This window comes from Sminthopsis crassicaudata, chromosome 6, assembly GCF_048593235.1.
Source record: "Sminthopsis crassicaudata isolate SCR6 chromosome 6, ASM4859323v1, whole genome shotgun sequence".
NCBI lineage: Eukaryota > Metazoa > Chordata > Mammalia > Dasyuromorphia > Dasyuridae > Sminthopsis > Sminthopsis crassicaudata.
The window spans coordinates 48,691,830-48,719,287 of record NC_133622.1 but is presented as its reverse complement, the minus strand read 5'-3'; the positions used below and the strand labels follow the sequence as shown (position 1 = coordinate 48,719,287).

The following is a 27,458-nucleotide window of genomic DNA, read 5'->3' as shown; positions in this document are numbered from 1 at the left end:
TCTACAGGAAGCAAAATTTGTAATGAAGAGAAGCTAGATGCATTCCCAATAAGATCAGGAATAAGACAAGGATGCCCATTACCACCATTATTCTTCAACATTGAACTAGAAATATTTGCTTTTGCAATTAAAAAAAAAAGAAAGAAAGAAAAAGAAGTTAAAGGAATCAGAATAGGCAATGAGGAAATAAAGCTGTCACTCTTTGCAGATGATATGATGATATACTTAGAGAATCCTAGAAAATTATCCAATAATCTTTTGGAAAAATTCATAGCTTTAGCAAATTTGCAGTGTTTAAAATGAATCCACACAACTCATCAACATTTCTATATATCACTAATAAAGCCCATTACCAAGAAATAGAAAGAGAAAACCCATTCAAATTTAATGTAGACAAAATAAAGTACATGGGCATCAATCAAGTTGATTGAGAGGCAAGGTTTAATTATAACCTGGGAACAGATTGCTAGACTCTTGGGTACATTAAAACACACATCCCCTTGGTTCTTAGAGGAAGAAGAAATATAGATAATTGAAATTGTAGGAGAACAACTCTGTGAATACTACGATAGATGTCCTCATTCAATTTCCACAGAAGCATTCTATATATACAACATAATACAATTGGCCTTAAAGAATCTTGCAAGTTATAGAAAAAGGAAAAGTTTTAGGAATGGCCTGATGAGGAAGTGTGAAGAAAAAGAGGAAGACAATGAACAGTCTAAAGACCATAGCCAGAGGGCATGAGGGCTTAAATGAGGTTCAAGGGTATGGTGATTCTCACTCTCATGAGGCAGCTTCAACCCCACCTAGGGAGCAGATGTTGACATGCCCCCATCAATTCCACCTTCAGGGATAGAGGGAGGAGGAGTAGTGGGAAGGGCAGTGACACCACCAGCACCTCCCCTCCAGCATTCACTCCCTCCTATGACTAGATTGCAAAAAGCAGTACTTTAAGCCACAGAGGAAGGGAAGGATATAGGTGGTCTGAAGCTCCAAATATATCGGTGATTTAACTTTTCAGGTTAAGAGAGTAGAAGATACACTACTTTTGATATAGACATCTTCAAAGACCTGAAAAAGGCTTGCACTCTTCATGGGGCTACATCAGCTTATGCTAAGATGTTATTACAGAATTTGGCTTATGAAGTCTTAACCCCTAGTAACTGGAAATCTATAGCAAGGGTATACTTAGAACCTGGACAAAACTTGTTGTGGCTTTCTGAATATAGTGAGCTCTGTAGGATACAAGTCCAACAAAATAGTCAAAGTGGAGTTAATACTTCAAGCACATGTGACCAACTAACAGGTGTAGGTTCTTATGCAGAAATTTCAGTACAGCATATGAGCAAATTGCTGCTTCTGCTATCAAAGCATGGGCTTCTCTCCTCAATAATAACAACAAGGGTGAGACTTTCACAAAAATTGTACAAGGGCCAAATGAATCCTTTGCTGATTTTGTGGCACGTTTGCAGACAGGCATCATATGGACTAATGGTGAAAATGCAGTAACAGACATTTTGATAAGGCAACTTGCTAAAGAAAATGCTAATGAAGTTTGCAGAAGAATTATACTAGGATTACACAAGGACACTCCTTTAGAGAAGATCATAAGATGCTGTGCCACAGTGGGCACAAATTCCTTTTAGAGCCAGGCTATAATGCAGATTTCCCAAGATCCCAACATGGGAAGACAGGGTCCATTTTGGCAAAGGACTTTCAGAGAAACTATTAATGCTTTCAGTGTGGTAAAGTAGGTCATCTGAAAGCTCCATGCTGGCATAGAGATAGAGTGAGAAAACAGGGTGGGAGAACAAGACCCAATACCCCATGTCCAAAATGCAACAGAGGGTTCCATTGGGCATCAGGATGTAGACTGATTCAGAAAAAAAAACAGGATGAAGGGCCCAGCCCCAGGGCCCAAGGCAAAAAAAAAAAAAACACTTGGGGCATGATGGCAGCCAATGCTACACTGAGAGAGTGCCTAGAAGTCCAGTATCCAGAAATGACCAATCAGTAGCCAGGAAGACATCTGATGGGAGAAAGGGATTACAAAATCAATCAGCCAGGAAGCAACTTGATGGGTAAGAGGTATTACAACTGGGGAGAATAGAGTTGTATGCAGCTGGAACAACTGAGATACCCCCTGGACAGGTGAAATCTGTTATTCTCCAGTCTATGGATCCCTTGCCTCCAGGGACAGTAGGCTTGACCATTTCCCTCCTGAGAGTACGTAGAAAACAGTGTCCATCCATATACTGATGTGGGAAAATGGGGGATGTGTAAATAATATTCCAATCACTAATACAGGTAGACAATGTGTGACTTATCAACCAGGGGAAGTAGTAACATCAGTTTATTGATACAGACCCCTAATAAGCAACCTGGTGATAGTCACCCACATTCTGACTCCAAGCAGCAAAACCCAGGAATATGCTAGACAGCAGCTGTGACAGCTGATCGACCTATGCTCACTATCTAAAATATAAATATAAATATATATATATATATATATATATATATATATATATATATATATATATATATATATATATATATATATATATATATATATATAAATGGCATACCATTAGAAGGATTGGTAGACACTGATGCAGATCACACAGTCATTAGAGGTGCCAACTGGCCCAGTCACTGGCCAAAGACTAAGGAAGACACCAACATGTCTGGCGTAGGAGGATCAATAGCAGCTGAAGTTAGCTCTACCCCTTTGAGATGGACTTTTGAAAGCGAGACAGGAGTTTTTCCTCCTTTTATAGTTGAAAAAAATCCCCATCAATCTGTGGTGAAGAGACATTTTACAACAATTAGAATTAAAAATGAGTACTTAGGTTTTTTAGGCAGGGCTGCTGTTGAAGCCCTGCCACCACTTTCACCTGTTCCTATCCAATGGAAAACTGCTACATCAGTGTGGATAGAACAGTGGCCCTTAGGTAGCAATAAAATTCAGGCCTTATTATTGGCTGCTGAAGAAGGCATATGTGTGACTGATGTTTACATACCCTTCTTCTAGGACTTCTGGAAATCTTTTACAAGACCATGTTGATTTATATTGTTTGTTATATCACTACTTGCATGTACAATTCATGTTGGTTACACCACATCCAGTCTGCTCTGACTATGAGGAGAGTCATCACTAATAGCCTTTACATTATTGCTATGTGCTTGTATAATACCTCCCATGTTGATGGATTTCTGCATACCTGTTTCTAATAAGACCCTTCAGCTCAGAAACCCACTAGCAATCCCCAATTCCCTTTGGTGCTTTTCACCTCCCTTCCTGAAAAGTCAGGGTGGGGCATGAACTCCTCCTTTTGGGTGTTTTCATCTCCATGAGAAGTCAGGGATGGTGTGACCACCTATGTTCTAAAAGAAAAGAAAGCAGGAGATGTAAAAGGCTGGAACTGAGTAGATGCACTTAGGTAATGAGCACTTAATGCTAATTACCAATTGGATAATACTCTATTAACATATGCTTGGAGAATGACACTGCCCATCTATTCTGTGCTGGCTTGATCAGTGGGTGGAGACAGAGAAGTGTGAGAGGGATCAGAGGATGGAGTAGGACAAGCAGGATCATTTTTTGGCGGTGGAGAGAGAGAAAGGAGATGTGGAGATTCCTATATCTATTCCCCTGAGGGCAACCCAAAAAGACCAAGAATAATCACTTTTGCTTATCCTGACTCTGGCTAATTCTAAGGTGTCCAGGGTACTAATGCAGTCATTACAAGAGCTATCTGTAATTATGCTTAATCAGCTATAAAAACTGTGCAAACTCTTTGACCCAGCAATGCCAATATTGTGACAATATCCCAAGGAAATCATAAAAAAGGGAAAAGGACCTTTATGTGCAAAAATGTTTGTAACAACTTTTTTTTGTGATAGTAAAGACTCTGGAAAAGGAATTGGGGAATGGCTGAACAAGTTGTGGTATATGCAACTAATAGAATATTATTGCTCTTTAAAATATGATGAGCAAGGTGATTATAGAAAGGCCTAGAAAGATTTACATGAATGATGAAGAGCAAAACAATCAGAACCAGGAATATATTGTACATAATAACATCAAATTTGTGTGATGATTAAATATAACAAGCTGGGTTCTTCTCAATAGTTCTTGCATCCAAAACAATTCCAATATACTTTTGACAGAAAATGACATGTGGATATGGGCAGGGGGGTGGGGGAAAAGGGGGAGGGGAAGCAGACTGAATATTAAGTATTTGAATTGTTTCTTTCTGGCTGTTTGCAATATTTTTCTTTAGTCCAATAGTTCTGAAATTTAGCCATGATATTTCTTGGAGTTTTCATTTTGGGGTCTTTTTCATGAGAGGATTGGTGAATTTTTTCAATGGCTATTTTACCTTCTTATTCTTGAATGTCAGGGCAGTTTTCCTTTATTATTTCCTGAAAGATAATTTCTAGGCTCTTTTTTTCATCATGGCTTTCAGGAAGTCCAATAATTGTTAGATGTCTTTCCCAGATCTACTTTACAAGTCAGTTGTTTTTCCTTCATATTTTCTTCCATTTTTTCATTTTTTCTTTGGTTCTGTTTCACTGATTCTTAAAGTCTTATTGATTCACTCACTTCACTTTGTTCAATTCTAATTTTTAGTGTATTATTTTCTTAGCTCCTTTTGTATTTGGCTAATTGAATTGTTTTGTTCATTGCATTTTTTTTTCCATTTAACAAATTCTATTTTTCAATAAATTGGTATCTTTTTCATATCTATTTTATAAGGAGTTATATGCTTTTCCATTTCATCAAATCTATTTTTAAAGGAGTTTTCTTCAGATAATTTCTGTTTTTCCTTTTCCAAACCCTCTGGCAAAGATTTCATTTCTTTTCCCCATTTTTTCTTGTAACTCTCTTTTAAAATACTTTTGGAGATCTTCCAAGAAAGCTTTGTCAAATGGGGACCAGCTAATATTTCCCTTTGGGGCTTCATCTGGAGTTGATTTGCCTTTAGGAATATCAGGGTTTGAGGTCTGTTCACTCTTTCCATAAAAGTTGTCTATGTTTGTTTTGTTTTGTTTTGTTTTATCCTTTTTTAAAGGTTCAGATCTGCTCTTAAGGCAAAGATCAGCTACTTTAGTTTGCCCTGGGGCTGGTGTTTTTGAATGACTTCTAGTGCTGGGTAATTGTGGCCAGATTGGCTTTCTATTTCCCTTTTGTATTCACTTTGGGGGGATTTACAGAAAATTTGCTAACCAGCTGCTTGAAACCAGGACAGAATAGCCTAAACTCCACAGAAGATTCCCAGGTGAATGTAAGCTGCAATGCTTTGACTCTCCACCCTAGCTCCTTGACCCAGGGATCCTATGTTGCATTGTGGGCTTGACAGACTGTCTCACTGGCCAATTGAAATAGACCTATTCTGAAGTTCTTCCAAAGTATCTGCTTCTGGAAATATATTGTATTCCAAATTTTTGTAGGTTCTTTCACTCCAAGACCAGTACTGTTGCTTTATGAGAAGGTCAGAAGAGGTTACAGGAAGCCATGTTTACTCTCCACCATCTTGGCTCAGGGCCAGAAAATATACTCTTTTTCACAAAAGAATTTTTTCTTTAAAAGATCAAAAGGTATCAACTATTTTCTAGAAATTTTTATAAAGGAAATATATCAATGAATAATAAAAACATAAAATCTAGCAGTTCTCCTTTGTTCAAAGCAATAGACAGAAGTATTTTCTTCCAGGAAAAATCATGTGTTTTTTTTTTTTTTTTTTTTTTTTTAAGTTACACACAGGTGATCTCTACCTGAAATATTTGACATTCAGGAAGTAATACTTTATTAGGTCTAGTAAACTTTATTGATACTATCAATCAATCATATCCTTATCTCTATTTAGTTGAATCCACAATTGTACATTATTTAAATTTACATTTATTTAAAATTATAAATAAAGTTCTTTGGCTTAATATTTATTTTTTGATACCCAATATTAAAAGTATTATAGGAGTAGTTAAGGGTGTTAATGAGGCCTTATAGATACTTTTACTTGTGAGAGTTTGTTTCTCAGAGATTATGAAATATCCAGACAAAATGCAATATTTGGATGCATCCCAAACACCAGAGTCCCAAGAATACTGAAATATACATGACAGTATATTTCACATTAGTTACATTCAGCTTATTTAAAATAATGATAAAGGATTGAGATTCACTATCACTTTTCAGAATATAGGGACCTGAAGTAAAAACTTAAGCAGTCTCTATCTAATGTGTCCCTAGGGAAAATTTTATAGAAAAATTGACCAATTTAATTTATTTATTTTTATTTGCAAGGCAGAATAGTTGAAAGTTCTGGATTTTTTAAAGCCAAGTTGTGAAATTATTCTTGCCCAAACTTGTGAATAACTAATATATTCTACTTCTTCATTATTTTCATTATGCTTCAATTGTTGTTATTTCTATTCTCAAACAAAACCCTTAAATTGCCATCACTAATTCCTTCCAATTTAATCAAAAAAAGTGATATCCATTTAATGGAATCTCATATTAAGAGTCTGTAAGTGAAAAGGAATACTGAACAAAGAAAAAAATAGTGGGGATAACAGAAAATTCTATGAGAAAATTTAGATGAATATTTTATCATACAAGTCTTTTGTAAGTATTAGTAAATAAAACATTCAATTGAATACTGCCTTTTTCTAACTCTATGAATGGTATCCAAATGGCTTAAAAATCAAATGTAAAATTTCTAGTTCCATGTGAAAGAAATGCCTAACCACTCTTGGAGAAAATGCTACACTAAGAGAACTTGGTACTGGTTATTTGTGTCTTTTTCCATCCTTATATGCTTTAACAAATTTACTGGACAAATTATTATGAAAAAGGCAAAATAGATAGGTGGAACTTTGAATAGAATGCCAGGCCTGAGGTGAGGAAAACTCATCTTCCTGAGTTCAAGTCTAGTCTCAGAAACTTGCAAGATGTGTGACCCTGGGCAAGTAAACCTTGTTTGCCTCAAATCCTCATATGTAAAATAAGCTGGAGAAGTAAATGAGTAACCAATCTAATATTTTTGTCAAGAAAACTCTAAATGGGATCATGGAGAATGAAATATAACTGAACTGACTGAATAACAATAACAACATTAAAAAGATACTGTGCTAAATATTGTGGGGCCTAGAAAAATATATATGACAATCTATACTTTTGAAATTTCATTGTTAGCATACTATTTTCAATTACTCATTCTGGGATTTCATTTTTCTTTCACTGATTCTTTACCTGCATATCTATTACTAATTCCTTAAACATGTCATATGACTCAAATTCTTTACTTTTGCTCACAACTTTTCCTTGATTAATAATAATAATAATAATAATAATAATAATAATAATAATAATAATAATAATATATAGTATAACGACCAAATGATATCAATTTATTTATGTAGTACTTTAAGGATTTTCCAGAATACCTCATTCAAAATTCTTGGAAGTAAAGAATTCAAGTACCATTTGACCCATTTTACAAAAGAAAAAATAGAGACCCAAAAATATTAGATGATGTAGCATTTTAATTGGAACTTTAAAAATTATTAGAATGTCCAAAAAAGAAAATAGAAAATATGATATTATTACCATAGGATAGGGTATAAACTGCCTTCATCTGATTAAAACAACAAACTAGAGGCAGTAACAAGGAGCTACGTATAGAAATTTGCTAAAACAACATCAGAAACAGTGTAGCATCTGGTGGAAGTAATGGAAAGGGATTTAAATGTAGGTACTTGAAATGTGTCTGAGAATTCTTGAGTTTGGATCACACTTATATATTTTTCAACTGATCCCATTTCATCCTGTATCTTCCAGTATGTTTTCTTCTCTATCATCCTAACTCTCATTTATTTTCAAGTTTTCTTTCTCTACTTGCTCATTTCTTCCTGTCTATACATAAGCCCTAATCTTTCTTGTCCTGAAAAACAATACAAAAAACAAATAAACAAACAAAAAACTATCTTCAAATAAAGTTCTAAACTTCCATTTATATTAAACATAATCCTATATTTCTTTGTAGTTACACTTATCAAACATTGTATATATTTTGTGTATGTGTATATGTATATATACACACACAAAATAATTTTTATAGCAGTTCTCTTCTTAGGGTAAAGATTGGATTTGAGGGGATGTCCATCAATTGGAAAATTGCTGAATTAATCATAGTAGGGATAATGATGGAATTTTATTGTGCTGTAAGGCATGATGAGCAGGATGCTCCCAGAAAAACCTTCAAAGACTTCTATGAGCTGATTTAAAGTGTGCTGTGTACAAAGTAACAGCAATTTTGTTACCTAATGACTTATCTGTTCTCAGAAATTCAATGACAACTCTAAAAGACTTATGAGAAAAGCCATCCATACTTCCTAGATGTGTGATACTAGGCAAGTCACTGAAACCCAATTACCTCAGAAAAAAAAGAAAATGCTCTCCATACCAAAAGAAAGAACTGATGATATCTGAATGCTGATTGAACCATACTTTTTACCTTATTTTTGAGATTTTTAAAATTTATTTTGTCTGTTTTCTTTCACAACATGACTAATATGGAAATGTTTTGCACGATTACACATGTATAACCTATGTTGAATTGCCAGTTTTCTCAATGTATGGGAAGAAGAGGTAAAAAAGGAAAGAATCTGGAACTCAGATTTTTTTTTAAATGAATGTTAAAATATTTTACACATAAGTGTGAAAAACAAATACTAAATATTTTTAAAAGGAAAAAAAAGCAAAATAAAACAACAATTAAGTGATTTTTTTTCCTTACAAGCAAAATACTAAACTTCACTTTTCAAAATGAATGAGTTTATTTTTTTTTCTATACCTCTTCTCTACTGCACTTCCCACATTTATTTATTCATCTTTCTTTCTCACTATTACTCAATACAAATTTTGCCCTGGCTATGTAGTATCTTCAATGTTTACTGAATAAGATTAATAATTATGGTGATACTGGTAGGATTTTAAGTCAGAATATTTAAATTTAGAGTAAAAATTTAATGTATATATACTTTCAGAATGGTAAAAACAGCTTGGCTTAGTAACTACTTAGGAAGATTAATTGATTAAAATAGGGAATTCAATCATGGACATGGGCATGATAATGTAACTGGGTTTTGTTCCCATACCAATCAATTTTTTTGCTAATGACAACTCCAAACTGAATATATTATGTTGATTTTAAAATCAAACTCTTTGTTTAAACTGGTTTACCCACATGGACTGTCCTTCAATTTGAACATTTTTTTTTTTTTATCATCTAATTCAATACTGAGTTTAGGACACAGTTTCCATATAAACATGGACACTTGACCTAATAAGGTTTATTTTTTGTTTTCCTTAAAAATTACTGAGACCCATCATTCACTGAGTCTCTTCAGAAGATTAAGCAGCTGCCTCTGGAGTTCTTTCCCTTTCCTTTACTGCATACCAACTCTTTTTCTTCTCTTGCCCACCTTTTCCCACTACCACTTTCTGCAGACCACTTCCACTGATGCAAAGCAATGGTTTCCTATATCTGCTATCCAGAAACTCTATTCTTGCAAACCCTTTGCTGATGCAAATAAGGGCAATGAACTGCTTCTTACTAGGGCTGAAGAATATATCCATATAATAATTCAACTGAGAAATGGTAGAAAGACAATCACCACTAACCAGGGGAACACTGAACAGGAAAAAAAAAAAAAAAGTAGTAAAGGCATTCAAAAAGAAATTTGCATAAAATGACACTGTAATTAAGCATCCTAATTCAGCTACAGATTGATCAATGAAAAAACATATGCCAGTTCTTCATTGAAATTGGAGTACCTAAGGATGACCAGCTAAAAATTAAGTGACTGTGGCTCACTGAACCTTTTATGTGAGGATTTCCTTGGAATGAGTAAAAATTATGCCCTCCTATCCCTTGTCACAATTTTTTAAATCTCAAAACTTATATAATGTAACCATGTAAGATCTGCTGTTTAATTTGGACTTCTAATAACTTATCCTATGTAAATAAACTAAAAAATATATTAAAATAAAGTTAATGAGACTATGCTCCAGAATTTATTAAGTCAAGAAGCTATAGGCACAGGGTGTTGATAACATCTTGTTATCACCTGAGTATGACAATCAAAAAACTATCTATTCACTCTCCTATTTGGCAAACTATGTTAGGCAAGTTGCTCAGATCAATCAACTTTAAATATTTTCATTGCTTATCCTTGTTGAATATATTTTTCCTGCTATATATAAATAAATCTCATTTTGGCAACCACTGAATACCCTATGAACATCTCATTTTATTCCAATATTAATCTTAAATGACCTGAGTTTGAGCCATATTAATTATAGAATAATTGATTTTTCTGTGAGGCTTATCACTGTTCTAGCTCAGGTTAAACTCACATTTTGACACTTAGTTATATATGAAATTTCATTGTTACTGAACTACACTACATAGTTTGCCTCCTAAAAGATTCTAAATTTGATGCAGAATTATAGAAATTTTTCCTTTGTCTAATCTGTAGTCTAGTAGGTTACTGGTTAAATGAATGAATAAACAAATGAATCAATATTGTACAATCACTTTTATATAATTCAAGAGCAAACAATGATAATGAAGTGATCTTCCTATGAATTTTTCTTTATAGATGAACTTTCTACTGAAAACGTCTATGATGCTATTATATCTCTAAAACTGTAGTACTAGGGAGACATTTGATACAATTTCATTTCAAAGTAAGAAAAAAGTTTCAATCACAACATTGTTTTTGTTGAATAGCAATTAAATTGTATGTATTTTTTTTTTTTTTTTGGAGTATATGTTAACACTTTTAACAAATCAGATGTATGTTGTTAAGATAATAGGAGATAACTTGTTTTCAAGAACCAAGACCCATCATGCAAGCTATGCCCTGAGTTTGTTGTTATATCAAGCTTGATATAACAACACCCCTTTGTGCTCACCTTCTGATTGACCTCTGCCACATCAAAACCCCCGAATTGTTTCATATAATTATTATCTTGCTTTGACCAGTACTAGGTGTTTTGTGAGCTCAATCAAGCAAAACTGCATCCTTGTTCTGTCATCAAGCCCTACTGTGGAACAAACTTGTTCCATTGTTGTTGGTTATCCCTGATTGTTGGGGATACAGTTCACTGAGCAGCCATAGGTATAAATACTGACATATACATAAAGTATGTCCCTCCTGTGGGACAGGGTTCTGTCACATGTGTCGCTACTTGTAAATTTTTTTCCTCTCTTTGCAATTAAACTTTTGTTTGATTTTTGTCTCTATTTGACTCTCCTGTTACTAGCCTGCTCTGTTCTACTCTTACCACTCAGAAATTAGAGGCTGATTTTGTCAAGTTGACAATGTTTATGCACTACCATTGTGTAAAGGGCTACAACTGAGCAATGCACTTGGATAATGAAGCATGTGAGACTAATTGTCAATTGGACAGTTCCCTATTAACTTGTTTGAAGGTTGACCCCCCCCCCCCCAGCTGTTCTGTGCTGACTTGATTGGTGGGACAAAGAGGGGGAAGTGACATGTGTGGGAGGAGTAGGAGGAGGAAGAGGAATTGAGATGCAGACATGAGGTCAGTCTCTCATGGCATTTGAGGGAGGAAGGTGTGTGGAAGGTTGCTAGACCTAACCCCCTGACCTTGACCATAAAAGATCAAGAATAAAAATGTTTAGTGATCCTGACTCAGGCTGATTTCTGGGAAGACAGACTTCCAGCACCATTGTATCCAATATTCCAATAACACTGAGACATAGAATGGAGCATTGAATTTTGTATTGAGTTTGAAATCAACAAAGATCTGGGTTAAAAAATCTCATCATTTGCACATTGCACTGTGCAAAATGTTATATAATCTCTCTGATCCTTTGTTTTCTCAACTGTATAAATGGAATAATAACTATAATTCTTAGTTTACACTGGTACTCTGAGGTTAAAATGAGATTATGTATGTAAATCCCTTTGTAAATTTGTAAGTGCTATATAAATGTCAGCTGTAATTATTAACTAAAGTCTATCCCAGTAGTAGTATATAGTATCCCAGTAGTAGTTATAGCTTAGATTTACATCATTTTATGTATGGGGATCTTCATTATAGGGGCAAAGTTGAACTCTCCTCCATTCCTTTTTCCTGATTTATTCTTTATCATTTGTCTCAATCTTGTAGCCCTTTCTCTTTAAATAACCAGCTCCATTTAGTTTTCAGTCATATATGTTACTGAAGACATCTGTTTGAAAAATTCTCACACAAAATATCTATGGCTTAAGAGTTCTTATAAAATCATTATGGATAATACACACATATGTGCATTAACATATATATGTGTATGTGTGCATACATATAAATATATATGTATATGTTTTCCAAAATTTTCTTCTCCCATTTTGCTTTTAACACTAGAAGAATACTTGTATAATTGTATGTACATGATTATTTGCATACTATCTTTGCCATTAAAATGTGATTTACTTCAGGGTTGGGATACTTTTTCTTCCTGTCTTCAAATTCTCAACACTCAGCCAATGCTTTTGCAAATACCAAGAGCTTAATAAATGGTGGTTGACTTTCCTTTCTTTCTTCCTCTCACATACATACATACATATTAAGCATGTACAGAAATCCATGAATGAAGAACAATCTCTTTCTTTCATTCAATGTTTTATCCCAAATGTTACATTTTCTGTGTGTTCACAGCTGGTCCTAGAAGTGTATGGCTAATGGATTTTGCTTGGGCCTTATCATTTATTTCACTCTAGCAATGAAAATTTATTCAATGCTTTTTAGATGAGCCATTTAAAAACCTTAATCATGCTATTCTTGGAAATGTCACTCATGTACAGTGTCACAGCTTAATAGCAGTGCAATAGATTTGGAATTAAATGGCAGAAATAGCTTGGGCTATCACTCCTCTGCTGTCGATACCGTATCCTACAAGGATTCTTTCTTGGCTTGTAATTGTGAAATTGTATTTTAGTATCAGAACATGCTAATGTAATATGCATCCCAAGCATCTTTTCATTGCTACAAAGCTCACTTCATAGTATTTATTAAAACTTGGCTCACAATGGCAGCACTCCACTAAAAGCCCATTATTCTAGAATATTCTGGTGCTAAAAAGAATTACAAATGCTCTTCATCCACTAGAGTCTCATGAAATACTTTCAAGGCAGAAATGTAGTTTAGTTGAAATAACAGATGGAATAAATGACTCCCATGAACCCAATTTTGCAAATATTGTGGTTGTTATGCTATTTATTCTTCTATTCTGGTTTTCTACATGAAGCTTCTCTTGGAATTAACAGTGGGTTTAGCATTTTAAATGTGAGTGATTTTATTCAAATATAATAACCATCATTCAAAATTACTATTTGTTACCCAATCAAACATCAAATTTAAAAATTGGATTCTCAATCAACAGTTTTGTTAAAGTTCTCTTTGGTTGAAAAATCTAATCTTCCCTCCACCTCTGTTTTAATTTAGTTGATAGTCTTCATAACTTTTAATTGAGGCTTTTTGATCTATTTTTTTTAAAGTGACATAAAGATGCTTACTAAAATTACTTCACAGATGCAAAAAGAGTAACTAGTTACTTTTTGTTTCAAATCTATTATTTGACAATTAGAACTTTCCAGGGAGTTTAATGTAGTAAAATTGTTTTTAATACAGTGGCCATTATGGTAATTTCTCTTGAATTGACCCTTTATCTATCAACAATATTTTTTTACATTTTGTTTTCTGGATACTCTATAGATCATCTATCATTATGATATGTCATTATTGAAATGAGTTTAACCAGCAAGATTCACTTCTGAATACCTCTTGGAATTTTTTTGTTTACTTATATGTCAATGTTAAAAGTATTAAATATAAAACATGACAGATATATCAATTAACTCCTTTGCTGAAGCAAAGCATTGTTTACCTGCTATCTCTGTTTTAATTAAGAATTGTTGCAGACAGAATATCTGTGTATCTGTTAGCTGCTTTGCATCATTTGTTTTATAATTTAGAATTCCTATAAAGATATTAAGTTGGGGGCAGCTAGGTAGTGCAGTGGATAGAGCAACAGCCCTGAATTCAGGAAGACCCAAGTTCAAATTTGATCTCAGACACTTAACACTTCCTAGCTGTGTGACCCTGGGCAAGTCACTTAACCCCAGCTTCAGGAGAAAAAAAAAAAAAAAAGATGTTAAGTTGCCCCAATCAAGGTCTCATAACCAAGCCATAATAAATGTTATTTTCTCTATCCTCCAATTTTTTGTCTAATTGTCTGTCTGCTTTTTATTTGTCTGTCGGTTTTTGTTGTTCTTGTTTATGCTTTGAATTGCTTTTTTCCTACATCTAAACAAAATCATAATTAAAAAGGGGGGGAATAGGAATGAGACACTTCTTAATTTTAAATCTGGTCTAGATCTATGTTATTTTCTGCTAAAAAAGAAAAGGAACAGTTATGAAATTAAAGCGTGAAATCATTGGCCTGTGATCTCAAAAAATACATAATTGAAAGAAAAATCAGATACATTGTAAAATCCTGAAGAGAAATGAAATCAAAAGTTACATGAAGTTTCAAAAAAATTGGGAGGATATTTCATTTTTTTCCCTTAGAAATTGATAAAGGAAATGTTTGAGTTCATTTCAAAAGGGCAATAAGAAAGAAGTCATGAGATAGAAACAAATAGAAGTTAGGTGAAGAAGGATGGTGTGAAAGAAGACCCAATACAGTAACAAAGATTTTTTTTTAAGGTTTGGTCTTTAAAAAACATATACATAGAGATACTGGTTATGCATCAGATTCTGTGCAGTTACGGGTTTACAAATACAAGCAGAAAATACAGTCCCTATCTTCAAGGTGCTTAATTTTTGATGGAGGAAAGATAGCACAAAAAAAGAGAAATGGAAAACTGTGAGTAGGGGGGGGAAGAGGATAGAGTATAGATACAGGGAAAAGAAATAGAGAGGAAAGGTCTTTTTGCAAAGATGAAATTTGCCCTTATTCCATCATCTTAGCTTCAGCTCCATGCAAAGATGAACTTTGGAAACTGAGGAAAGGAGACAGGCAAGAAGTGATCTGGTGAGAAAATCACTAATTAGATAAAGTCACTGCATAAATGCAACTACAGGGAAGGAAGACTGCCTGTGGAGAGGCTTGGTGGCAGAATGATCACATCTGCCTTACAGTTGGTAGGAAAAGTGCAATGAAGAAAATAGATGATGATATAGTGGGATTTGGAATTGTTTATTGGGAAAAATGAAGTAACTCAATGATAGCATAAATGTTGTTAGGAAAATAGGGAGAACATAAAAGATGATAAAGGAAACTAACTCAAGAATGTTGGTACAGCTAAGGAATATAGTAGAAAATAAATCTAATCAAAGCAAAGATCAAAGTCACTACCAAATCATTGTAAAAGACTAAATAAAAATTGGTAGATATTTTATACAATTATAGAAGTTTCAAAGTGATCTATCTATATGTTGATTTTGAATAATAAGAAAAGGATAAATGTCGAGACATTAACTCTATCATTATATTTTTAGACAGATTGTAAAATATAAATGCATCAACAACAGGAGGAGACAAAAGCAGATCAGAAGATATTTCCAAAACAGTTGCCATCTCCTTGTTAAGGGAAGATTCACAGTGGCTAAACAGTTAAAATACACACTCATGTGCCAATAAGAAAGATGACTGAATGAGATCTATTAATAATATTTAACATTTTATAGTTTACCAAATACACTTTTTGGCTTAATCTGAATTACTTTTTCTCTACTTTTGAAACTCTTTTTAAAAAGAAAATAGAAGAAAATAGTTTTGAATATACCAAATCTAATAAACACATTACCAATTCAAATTTTCATATCACTATCTATCCTATACATATCTTTTCCCAATGAATGAGATAGACAGGGAAAGTTCTCTCAAGATGTTTATGAAACTAGGTCTAAGTCATGTGATCCCTATTCCTAGAAGTCTTTAGAGCAGGAACATCAGGCCTTGGACCCCAGATTGCAGGAAATCAAAAGATCTCTAGGTCTAGAGGTCTAAAAGTCAGGCCCTAAATCAGTGCCAGGAAGTTACAGAAAGTGATGTGACCCAGAGGAAGCAAACAACATTGGTGACCACTGTTCCATGATGATTACTTCCTTTTAGTCTATCCAATGAAAAGGCTCGGGTCTTTTGTTATTTGACCAGCTCCTACTTCCTGCTGAGCAGGTCAAGAAGCTCTTATTGAGCTGAGTACCTCCCAGATGTGCTTGGGCCTCTCCCTGTTTTCTCTTTGTATGAAGATGTTTCAGATTAATTAATTTGGGAAAGGGTGTCCAGCACCTGTCCCACATACCAAGTATATATACATGAAAGTTAGCATAAGGGACAGTGAATCTTAAATTGACTCCTTGCTAACTTATACTAATCTGAAGGGAAAAAAAAATCTAAACATTCTAGGTCTTTTTTTTTTTTTTAACTATTGCAGTAATATTTGTACAATGTTGAAATACTATTAAAAATTCTTGTCATCAATTAACATCATTTAGTATAATAATTTTTGTTTGTTCTTAGCTCTTTGGTTATTTAAAAACCTCCACTCAAACTTTGCTCTTTTGCCAGAGGATACTATGCCTCTCTGAATCAAGTTATCAAAATTAAATTTCATTCATTTTAATTATCTTTATTAATATATTATTTCAGTCAGATACTTCCTAATTTATTTTAAAAGTTTTAAATTTGGATATCAACCATACAGCCAAAAAGCATTAATTGGTGCTACATACTGCCTAGTTATATTTTGCAAATCTTTTTGTTTTATTTTAATATTATGTAATGACTATTATTTAGAAAATTATTAGGCAACATTCTGACTAATGAACTCAGTATATAACTTGATGAAATATTGGGGAAAAGGCCTTAATTATAATTGTGCTTCATAATGTATCTTTCTTCATATGAATAAATGATGATTATAGATCACAGATCAGGTTATCCTTACAACAGTCTTTTCTTGTGTGTCCTTTCATTATTCCCATTTTAAAGAAGAAACTGAAACAGAGAGACCAATGTCCTTGATTGAGTTCATAAGGCTAGTTATGTTCAGTAGTTACATTTGGACCTAGATCTTTTAAAATCATTTTCCATCACTGTTACACAAATCTTCTCATGTTGGATGCCCCTAAAATATTATAAAGACTTAATCAGTCTCTTTTCTTCTCTTTTCTTCTTTTTTTCCCCTTCTTCTACCAAGTTCAGGTTACTTCTTGACACTCAAATCATTCTTGTCAATATAGCAGCATAAAAAATACCTACCCTCATATCATCTTACTCCACTGTATGAATTCTTTCATTTTAAAAATACTTCCTGCAGTTTCTTATCATTGCCCTTTCTTTTCATTCATTGACATTTCCCTTGTGTTTATATATATATATATATATATATATATATATATATATTTTTTTTTTTTTTTTTTTTTTTTTGAGGTTGGGGTTAAGTGACTTGCCCAGGGTCACATAGCTGGGAAGTGTTAAGTGTCTGAGACCAGATTTGAACTCAGGTCCTCCTGAATTCAGGGCTGGTGCTCTATCTACTTTGCCACCTAGCTGCCCCCTTGTGTTTATATTTAAACTCAAATACCAATTGTAATATAAAGGAAGCATCCAATTTTAGTCCCTCATAAGTAATAAGCTACCCTATCAGACATCAAATAGCATTTGGAATTTGAATCCTAAGATGCATGGAGCTAGAGAATCATAGGAAATCAACTAAAAATCTAGATGAAATAACTAACAGTTTTAGCAAAGTTGCAGGATATAAAGTAAACCCACATAAATTATCAGTGTATACACACACACACACACACAACACACACAACAACAAAGTCCTCCAACAAAGTCTCATAGCAAAGAATAAAAAAAAGGAAAAAATAGGAAAAAATGTGAAGGAAAGTTATTTAGATATTAGACTTCTAACTATTTTGTAAAGTGATAGTCATCACAACCATTTACTAATAGCCGAGAAATAAAACAGTAAATTAGTAGAATAGACTTGATACTAAACAGAGTAATAAATCACCATCGTTTTCTAATGTTTGGTAAACCAAAACACCCAAACTTTTGGAATGAAGACTTTCTTTTCACTTTTCAAATTTCACTATTCTCCAAAAACTTCCAGGAAAAGTAGAACATAGTGTGGTAGAAAATAAGTATAAGTCAACAGGTTACACACTATACCAAGATAAGTTCAAAATAGGATTCAGATATAAAGATTTTTTTTTTTTTCTGCCAAGGGACATTTGGGTATTTATAACTTCATTTGTAGGCCATAAAAAATCAACTTGAAGAACTCAAGCAGTGGGAAGTTGTACCTGGATTCCAGTATATCATCTCCTGTGGTTATCTTAGTAAATGATTTCATAGGCCTCAAAAGGCCTGTGGGCTGGGATATTCCCCATAAATGCCATAAATAAACTAGGAGCACATAAATTAATGTACTTGTCCAATCTATAAAAGAGGAAATTTTTAGAATCAAATGAGATATGGAAATGTAAAATGGATAATTCTAATTATTTAAAAAATTTTAAATGTACAAGTAAAACTAACAAAAATTTGAAGGAAAACCAAAAAAATTCAGAAAACTCTTACAGCCAATCTATCAAATAAATAGGGAACACAGGTAAATGAATAAGTATAGAAATCATTCTCCAGAAGATATGGAAGGTCAATTTTCAGACAAAGATTTATAATCATAAAATAAATGTTCTAAATAACTATTGATTAGAGAAATACATATTAAAATAATTATGAGGTACCACCTCTCACTAACAGTTTAAAATTACAAGTAAGGAAAATGAAAACTATGGGAGGGGATGTGGAAAATCTGGGATAGTAATATATTATGGCTGGAGCTTTGAATTGATTTATCCATTCTGGAGAACAATTTGAAACTATACCCAAAAGTTATCTAGAAATATCATGTCCACATGTCCTTAAATTTCCTTCCTGAATATGGGCTTATTATTGAAACAGATATTGCTTTTTTTCCTTTTTTGGGGGGGTAGAAAAATCTCTTTCTTGTGTCTTTTCTAATTTGAGCTAATACAATCTCCTTTCTAGTGAAGTCCCTTTACTTTGAGACATTACTGATTAGTGTCTCAATTCCTTTTATTTTTTAAAATTGCCTCTAAACACTTAACATTATCAGAATTTACAAAGTGATATTTGCTGCAAATAACAATAAAAGTACAAATATTTATCTGCAAACCCATGAAGCCTGATCTCTTTAACATCACCTCTGTCTTTGAGGAGAGTAAGCTCAGACTTAAGTTTGTGCATAGTGTTTGGTTGGTCTACCAAATCTACTTCTGAATGAAGAATGACTAATGATCTGATAAGTCAGAATTTCTACAACATTCATAGTAAGCCAAGCAGTTCACTAAAAACTTTATTTTATGTTTGCTGCTTTTTCCTTTTTTTTTTCTCTTCTTTTTTTCTACTTTCTTCTTTCTTCTTGTTCCTTCCTTCTTCCTTCCTTCCTTCCTTTTTTTATTTTTATTTTATTTTATTTTTATAAATTCCAATATGGTCTTAGTTCCTAAACACATGATAGCTTACTGACTTGACCTTTCAAAACTCACAAGTTTGTAGTAATCTCCAAACTTATTCACCTAAAATTAAGAGAGGATAAGAAAAAGAAGATAAGATTAATGATTTATCTAATCTTAACTGTTTTCAACCAGGAAGCAGTGTTTCATCTTTATTTTCTACAAACAAATAAGGTGTTGTGAAGAAAACATTTTTAGAAGAAAAAAGGTGAGAACATGTAAGCTAACTTTCCAGTATCCAACAGAAATTTCTTTTCTTCTGTGCAATTGCAGATAAAATTTGCACTGCTCTTTTCTAATTTTATAAACATATTATGTATCACACATAATATTAATCCTCAAATTTATTTCACTACTGACTACTTTTAAATACATGAAACCTTTTTTTATCACAAAATAATTCTTACATTTGCATTTTTAGTAACCGATTCTGTGTTTTTTATGTAGGATAATAAATAAAATATTTATAATTGATTTTCTTGAAATTAAGTCTGTTGATTTCAAATGAATTTTTCCACCTAATAAATATTAATAGAATAAAGCATCTACTGAAGTGGAAAAAGAAATGACTGAAATATACTAGATGACATGTATTATTTAAATGACCATTAAAAACTTTTAGCTAGTAGAAGAAATTCAAGTGGTACAACACTGATTTTTTTAAAAAAGAATTCAGAATTCCTTTTTTTCAATGACTAACAAATTGTTTCAATTGACTTAATTCAAAGGAGAGATATAAAAAGTTTAACACAACATATATATACACATATATATACATATATATATATGTATATATGTATATGTCTTGTATATTCTTTCAGTTTATGAGTTCCCTCATATGATATTTATTTTTATTGAAATTTTGGCTAATTTTATAAGAAAAAAAATTAGTACTTGAGAATTGTCAAGGTCATTTCCCCAAAAATTTGTATAGAATATAATCTATACTTAGATAATGTTTGAGGATATATGTATTTTCAACACTTCAGTTTCTGCTATCCCTGTGTTAACAGCACTCTGCCTTCCTAACACACTATTTATGTTGAAGAACACAAGATATTCTACATTTATTAATAGAGATTTTTCATGTGTAAACAGTATACTTTGACTTGTCCACATAAACGGCATGTGTTGAAATACCATGAACACATGACCTAATAGTTTAATTTTTTAACTTTTTCTTCAATAGATTATAATGGACACTCAAATTTAACTGTGCCATTGACATTCTCAAACAATTGGTCAATCTAGAATATAATAACTAATTGGTCTATCTTTGTGAACACATACATGTACACAAACATACATGTGGTAAAAGAGATACAGAGACAGAAAGATGGAGAGAGGTGGAAAGAAACAAGAAAGAGAGGGAGGAAGGAAGGAAGGAAGGAAGGAAGGAAGGAAGGAAGGAAGGAAGGAAGGAAGGAAGGAAGGAAGGAAGGAAGGAAGGAAGGGATGGAAGGAGGGAGGGAGGGAAGCAAGAAAGGAGGTAGCAAAAGAGAGAGGGTGGAAGAAAAATTTCACTGAATAGGGTGTTTGGTGTAGTAAAGAGTAAAATATAATTTTGTAATGGGACAGAACTCTGGAGAAATATACTTAAGCAAGGACTCTTACAACAAGGTTAGTTAACTCAATGGAATTGATAAGACAATGGTTTTCTAGTTTAGTATGGTGATTTATAGTTCTCTAGTTCAGTACTTATACTTAGTACTTAATATAATTCTACAAGATTGACACTTATTCTACAAGATTCACACCTACAATAATGTAATTATAATAGAATATATAAGCAGGGACAAACTCAGCCAGAGACATTCCATCTCCCACCTGTATGGTGGCTGTCCTGTCCTCCTGCTTCCCCTACTGAGACCAAAGCCTTACTGAAGGACCTCCAGAAAGCTAGAGAAGCCCCAGGCAAGGAGACAGACTGTGAAGGTGACAATAAAGATTTTTGGGCTTTTATCACCTGGATATTCTTTCGGTGTTTATTCTACTGAAAAGAAGGCTGCCCCAAAGACTTCCAGAAAGCTAACCAGAACATCACACAAATTGTCTGCTTTCTTAACCTTCACTAAAAGAAGTCATCAGTGACTTAATTCAATAAGCAAGTGATATTTAGTAGATGTGAGTTAAAGTGTCAGACTCTAAAAGTTCTTTTATTTCATTGCCTCTTAAATCTCTATTCTACACCATAGGCATTTTGTCTGTTGCCTTAGAACATTTATCCACTGATAACTTTGAAAATACCTGTTAGGCAGATGTTTACAAGTTCTTAGATCTTCATGAGATCTAAGATCTTCATAAGATCTTCCATATCTATATCTTTCCATAGATGGCTGAATAATATCACCCAGAAAATACATGTAAAAGCAAGCTTAGATATGTTATTTTCTAGACTAAGTTATAAAAGGAAAGGCTTACTATATTTTTGTAAGTGATCTGCTTCTAGGAGTATTTATAACATAGCAGCTACTGACCAATATTTTGATCACTTCAATGAAACTATTTTATTTCTATTTGTGTTTTTATTAGTGACACATAATGATCATTTTGTGTATGTGTGTATGTGTGTGTGTGTGTGTGTAAGAATTGGATCTTTTGACAATGTAATAAAGCATATATATTATTTTAAAATAATAATAAAGGAAATTTCAGTTTCAAATATTAATGTAATACAAAAATTTTTTTAAATGTTTTTTCTATTTTGTCTTTTTTTTTCTTATTTTGAATTTATTTTTAAATAAATAAATATCTTAATACATTTTTTACTACCCAATCACAGACTCTTTAAAAACTATATATGAATCTCTTGTTGGACCATAGACCTCAGATTAAGAACTCTGGTATAAATGTTGTTTTGTAATTTTGATTACCATATTTCAAATAACACATAATAGTCACAATTATTCCACTCACCAAACATCATTTTTTTTCACGTGTGAAGAAAAATCATTCTACTTGTATGAAATTAGTTTTATAAAACAATACACTATATTCTACATTTGCGTTAATTTGGTATGGATTTAATAGCAGCAGAGGAAGAAATACATTCCATTCCTCACCCAAACTTTTTTGGGGTGTCATATTTTCATTTTGTGGGCCAATTAAGGGCTTACAATGAGCCTGCATAGAAAGGGAGGTGGAGAATAAATGGAATTTCTGTTTTCTTTGATGATCTAATATCTTACCTAAAGGGCTTATTGTTAAAGACAAATTACATTCTGTCAGTTTAATGTTAACATATTGAGAAGATTTTGTAAGAAATATACTTTTGTGATTTTCAGAGGGAGACAGGAATTACTTGAATAGGTTATAAATTATTGTAAATATTTAAAACAGCATATAAATATAACATTATATAGTACATATTATATAATAATAAATAATTATATATGATATAATGCATATATTGTATATATATAATATAAACATGATATTAAAAACTGGAAAGACTAAGACAAAAATCAAAATAATGTTTTTTGCTTCACATACACTATTTTCTTTGAATAAATTAAGAAAACATGAATGATGAAATAAAAAGACCAAAATTTTTCTTCATTCTGAGTAAATATAATTCAATATTTATACATTTAATGCAACATCTAAATAATTTTACAAGGGGATCTAGCGATGCAGAAATCAAAAACAAGTTCATTGGTATAAAGTTCAATATTTTTAGTACTAAAAAGAAAATGTGTTTCACCTGCTTCAAAAGCTTGTTTTAGCAAGGCAATAATTACTGTCTCTTTATATGGCAGAGAAAATTTAATATGATAAAATTCTGTAATGATTATGGATAGAATAAAATGTAATTTGACATGATTTTAGAAAAGCTATAATAGAAATTTCTCTATGAAAATCCTATAAGAAATATAAGTTCTAAAGCACCTCATATGACTTCATATGTTAGGAGAAAATTAAAAGAAAGAGGGGGAAAGAAGGAAATGAATGGTTCTAAACCAGGGCATTTAATTATTTTAACCAATGATCCTGATCACATAAAGGAGAAAAGAATGCACTTTAGAGCATAAACATTTGCTCTAGAAATCACTATTGATCAGAAAAATGAAAATTCAGACAACTTTAAGATACCACTACACACCAATAAGATTGGCTAAGATGACAGGAAAAGATGATGAAGAAAATGAAACTCAAATGAACAACAACAGAAAGAGTGAAATGTTATAGCCTTACATGAACTGATACTAAGTGAGATGAGGAGAATCGGGATTGTACATGGCAACAGAAATACTGTACGATGATCAATTCTGATGGACAGGGCTCTCTTCAACAATGAGGTAATTCAGACCAGTTCCAATGGTCTTGTGATCAAAAGAGCCATCTACACCCAGAAAAAGGACTATGGGAACTGAGTGTGGTTCACAACATAGCATTTCACTCTTTTTGTTGTTCATTTGCATTTTAATTTTCTTCATTTTTTTTCTGGTTTGATTTGATTTTTCTTGTACAACAGGATAATTGCATAAATATGTATGTATATATTGGATTTAATATATATATTTTTATCAAGTTTAACATATATTGTTCTACTTGCCATCTAGGGGAGAAGGATGGGAAAGGAAAGGAAAAACTGGAACACAAGGTTTTGCAAGGGCTAATGGTGCAGAATTATCCATGCATATGTTTTGAAAAATAAAAAAAGCTTTAATTTAAAAATACAAAAAAGAAATATAGCACTTTCAGATATCTAGAGCTTCAATATGAGAAGCAATATTTGACAGGAGCCTAACAGCCTTAAAAAAATAAATGAGCTTCTACAGAATTAATAATATAACTCATTCTCAGCATCTGGCCAAATCCATTTTGTAAAAAGATCAATACAATTAGAATTTTTTTCCTGTTCTTCCTGGCTATTTCTTTGCCTTGCTATAGACATAAGTCTAATAAAAATACAGAGATATCTTTAAAGGTAATAGATATTATAGCTTAAAATAATAGCAAGGGAAAAATTAATTGCTGAAAAAAATGACAAATGATTGGGCTGATCAAAAAAGTAGCTTATCCTCTGAGAACCCTGGCAGTTTATTAAATTTGATAGATGATGTAAACAAACAAATTATTTCAAGTCATATCTTATATTACATTTTATCAGTTTACAGAGCCACATGAAAGGCCAAAGCCTAAAAAAAAATTGGCTTAAAAAAATCACAGTGTTTTTATTTGGAGCCCTGTAGCTATTTATTTTATAGCTTTAATACAGGATATATTGGACATATAAGTTAGTCATTGGCAATCTATTTTTGTATTTCAGTTTGTGCCATATGGAATCCAAAATAATGAAATTGACTAGAATTCATATTGCCACTTAAATGGTAGAAGTGGCTGCAAGGGCAGGGAGTATAAATAAAAAAACAATCTAAAATTAAGAAAATAACCCTCAATTAAGAGGAAAATGACTCTTGGGGAAAATTAATGGAACAGATTCAGTATTATAAACTCTAAAGTTCAAAAAGCTTCCAAAGTTCAACATGGGAATAGGTTGTAACAGTAAGTGACTGGAAATATTGTGGTAATCTTTCATACTAGCAGATACCTTAAGAAAGAGGGTAGGCTTTCATTATAGGAAAGAATTAGTGAATTCAGTTTTGACATGCTGAATTTAAGAGTTCTAACCAACATCTAGTTTACATTGTTCAACAGGCAATTGAAGATCTGAACATGGAATTTAGCAGAGGTGTTAGATGGAGCTAGAAAAAGTACATTTGAGAATCATTAGCATGTAGATGACAATTGAATTCATGATACCTTATGTGACTATCAAGTGAATCAATAATGAAGAAAAAGAGAAAAGAAACTGGGATAGAGGCCTATGAAACATTCATAGAGATACCCATGACTAGAAGTTACAACCTAAATGAAGATCCAGTAAAGAAGATATAGGAATGGTCAGAGAGTTATGAAGAGGACCAAGAGGAATGGTATCATGAGAACCCAGCTAAAAGAGAACATTAAGGAGAAAAGTAGTGATCAAGAGTGTGAGAGATGAGAACTGAAAATATGTCATTAGATTTGGCAATTAAAAACCAATAGTTAAATTTAAAAGAATAATTTCAGATGAATGGTAAGGTTACAAGTCAAATTTTTTGTAGATTTTAAAAGAGAGTGAGAAAAAAGGAAATGGAAGCATCAATTTAGATGGACTTGTTAAAACAGCTTAGCAACAAAAAGAAGGAGAGAAATGGGATAATGGGAATATATTGATCAAGTGTGTGGGGTTTTTTTGTTTGCTTTTTTTTTTTCTCAATACCATCTTAATTTTTCCCCAAATACATATAAAGATAGTTTTCAACATTCTTTTTCTTTTTTTTGGAATGATTTGTATTCTAAAATTTTCTCCCTCTTATCCTACCACTCCCCAAGATAGCAAGCAATCTGATACAGTTAAATATGTGTAGTTTTTTTTTTTTTTTAACATGATTCCATATTTTTGTTAGAAAGAAAAGGTGAAAATAATATGCTTCAAACCACATTCAGTCTCCTTAATTCTCTTGAGAGTTTTCTGAATATGAATAGAACAGAAATGTATGTGTAGACTGTAGTAGGGTATATGACAAAGAGAGAAATTGAAAAGAGAGAGAGTAGGGTTTGTAGAAGAGGCAATCTATCAGAAAAGAGGGTATGAAATGGGATCACTTGTTTATAGAGGGCCTTGACTTTGTAAGAAGGGCCTTCTCTTCATCTGAGAAAAGCATGAAGGCCAAAATAGTACAAGATACATATGGGTGATGAGATAAGGAGGAAGGAAAAAAAGGGAATTCTTGGCTGATAGTCTCAATTTTTTTTTCCAGAAAAATACAAGACAAGGATCTTTCTAAAAGAATGAAGGAGGCTTGAAGAGCAAGTAAAAGGTTTTTGAAGAGCCTCTATGTTTAATAGGATAGTGAGTCAATTAGTGAGATATAAAAGGATCATTCTGCTAGAGTGAAGGCCTAGGTGCTGGCTTCAAGGTCTATTATTTTTAATGGATTAATGTTAGAACCTTTACCCTTCCTATAATAAATTCTCTTACTACTTTTCTAAATTTTAAATTTGAGTCACTAGTAGATTTAAAGCACTAATTGTTTTTGCTTGTTTTCTTAGGAATCATCACATTCTCTCATACTACTATCTTTCTAGTTCAACATCAGTATAAAATTTACCCAAGGAGATAACAAACAAGTCATACTTTCTCATTCTGTTTTATATGTTTAATATATCCTCTCATAAATCTTTCAAAGATTTACTTAATGTGCTATTTTTTTTTTTAACATTTGGTGATTACTTCAAAAATATTCATCCCATCTCAGTATTACCAATTTGACCAACTACATCATTCTTAACCATATACTTCTTTGAAAATATATATTATTGTCCTTCATTTGTGCACTTTATATGTAATATAATATGCTAATATCCTAAAACCTATTTAAACTCATTACGCATTTTCATATCACCTTTCTGATCACTGAAAATATTGATGGTATTTATATGTTTCTCTGTCTGCTCTGTATGCCAATATATGTATATGTGTTAGAACTGCTCATCTGCTGGAGTAGATATTTCAATTTATATTCCTAACAGTGAGTAGTTAATAAGAATGTGACACTCTTTGGGCTTTTCCTACAGATAAAATAGTTCTTCTCTTTTTAAAGGAAAAATCAATGTTTGTCAATGCTGTAGCTATACTTGCAATGTATTTCCCTCTTGACCATTACCTAATATCTTTTAGAGTTCAGTTCAAGACCCCATTGTGTCTGGGAAGGTTATTTTACATATGTTTTGCATTTAATTTCTTACACATATTTTTCTGTTCTCC

The 27,458-nt window shown here is 32.4% G+C and overlaps 1 pseudogene; it reads left to right on the top strand.

The window, feature by feature from the left end:
* The first annotated feature begins 1,685 nt into the window (after nucleotides 1–1,685).
* Nucleotides 1,686–9,873, top strand: LOC141547259 (eukaryotic translation initiation factor 1 pseudogene; annotated as a pseudogene).
* The last annotated feature ends 17,585 nt before the right edge of the window (nucleotides 9,874–27,458 follow it).